We start from the raw sequence: 2011 nt of genomic DNA on the forward strand, positions 1-2011 counted from the left end.
AAAAAAAAAAAAAAAAAATCACCAGCAGGAATTTTTCCTCATTTCCAACTAAGGAGCTTTTTTTTGCTTATTTTCCTCCCAGATGCATTGCTTTGGACCACCCAAGAAAGATGATCTTCTTTGTCATTGTTTATACCTTTCAAATACTCACGGACACATCTCTTATAACTCTTCATCATTTAGCAAAGGTGTTCGTACATACGAGACGTATATATACATCTGGCCATACACACACTTCATATAATGAGGTGTATGGCCAGATGTCTAGGTTGGAGCCATAGGCCTGGGCCCTTTTGGCTGTTTCACATCTACTGCTTTTCAGCCTAGCTGTGTGGCTGACCCCCAGCCATATGTTTGGCTGGCAGATTTGGGCCAGGGTGAAGCCTACCATGTCTTCAGCCAGAATGAGACCTGGAACTACTTGTTTTTCCAGGCCTCAGTGAAGTATAGGCCTGGTTGCCTTTTTGCTGCCCAGTTCAGGCCTGGCCTCCTTTTGTCCCTTTTTGTAATTTATGTCTCTACTAAGCAGTGTGGTTAGGTGCTAGGGGCCAAGCCAAGATAGGCCTGATCTTTCCTTCTAGTTCTTTTGCAGTTTTCTGCCCAGCAGAGCTGGGGTTGGGACTATGGATTTTGGGGTGCAGTATGCTGATGAAAGCCGCAGTTAGCCCCTCAAAGCAACCATGCGGAAGTGGAGGTAGTGCTCTACCACTTCTCCAGGAGCAAAGCAATGGAGCCCTTTGCAATGCAGAAAGACCCACACTCTCAAGCAGCTCCCCGTAGCACAGTGAACCCAAAGAACAGCTCAGGACGCTCTGGTGTGCCCCCCCTCACTCCAGCCCATTGCTGTAGGCAAGTATAGGGGTGCAGGACCCCAGAACTACCCACTGGGGTGTCCCAGGTCCTAGACTGCCTGGGTATGAGTGAAGTCTCCCCAAGAGGATGCCACCTACAGACTTTGTTTTTTAGTTACTAGTGTTTTAAAACTATATTTAACATTTTCTTTACTTTTATTTTGTTCTCTGTAATAAATCTGGGTGTTTGTGTTTATACTGCTTGTGAGGAGGTGGGGTTTGTTTAGGCGGAGCACCCTAGACATTTATTTAGTCTGGGTGGGGACTCGAGCCCAGGTAAAATATATTTAGTACCCCAAAATTGAACCCAGCCCTTGTTGCTGCCAACCGATGCCCAGCAGAAGGGTTGCATGTGACATCACCCAGGCCTTGTCCAATTAGCGAGTACCACAGTCCAGCCTCTCTCTTACTCATCTGCTTGAAGGATCTTCTGCTTTCTATGGCCAATGAAGCTAGAGGGTTGTACATATTTTGCCCAAATACAGTCCCCAGTTTACCATGTGCTGAGCACATGGCCAGAACAACAGGGGCCATCTTGCCCACATAACACACACACACACACACACACACTATACACCCCAGTGTGTATCTGTGGGTATTTCATAAATATATGGCCATATACAGACAGAGAGAGAGATTTCTATATATAAAAGACAGATCCTTAGTGGCTTTAGATAAAGCAGCAAGTGACCCCAGCTGAGATCTGGCTCATAAGTTATTTCTTATTAAACTTTAAGTCAGTGTCTCCTACTCATTAAGAGGTTTTCCCTGTCTGTTTGCCCCACAATTTGACCATGTTTCTTTTGTTTCAGAACAAGTTAATTGCTACAAAATGGAATTTAAACAGGAACAAATTGAAGAAGTAAAAGGAACCTTTTTAGAAAAGTGTCATGGAAAAACCTGTCAAAACTCTGTAATATTAAAGTTCTTTTTACTTTAATCTGTACATCTTGGTTTGTGATCAAACCAACTACAACCCAAAAAGACAAATTGGCTCTGAGCTGGAAAAAATAAATGTATCATCATCTTATGGTGCTGGCTATATTTCACAATATACTGGTTGATGGGAAAAAATCCTGGGGGAAATCCTTGCTCTACTGAAGACAATGACAACATTTCCACTGATTTAAATAGGATTTTACCCCCCCCCCCCCCCCCCC

General features: G+C 44.0%; 1 protein-coding gene and 1 long non-coding RNA gene across 2 annotated transcripts in view; one reads left to right on the plus strand and one right to left on the minus strand.

Moving 5' to 3' along the window:
• Nucleotides 1–1881, plus strand: part of LOC109289457 — an 8778-nt gene extending 6897 nt beyond the window's left edge. Inside the window, exon 2 of the long non-coding RNA XR_002095375.1 lies at nt 1664–1881. This is a non-coding gene — a long non-coding RNA (uncharacterized LOC109289457). The remainder of the gene's footprint in view (nt 1–1663) is intronic.
• The window catches only part of CDH13 (cadherin 13), a 948741-nt gene that overhangs the window by 552363 nt on the left and 394367 nt on the right, over nt 1–2011 (minus strand). The gene's annotated exons all lie outside the window — the stretch shown is intronic.

This window comes from Gavialis gangeticus, unplaced genomic scaffold (genome assembly GCF_001723915.1).
Source record: "Gavialis gangeticus isolate Ggan-Ray unplaced genomic scaffold, GavGan_comp1, whole genome shotgun sequence".
Lineage (NCBI taxonomy): Eukaryota > Metazoa > Chordata > Crocodylia > Gavialidae > Gavialis > Gavialis gangeticus.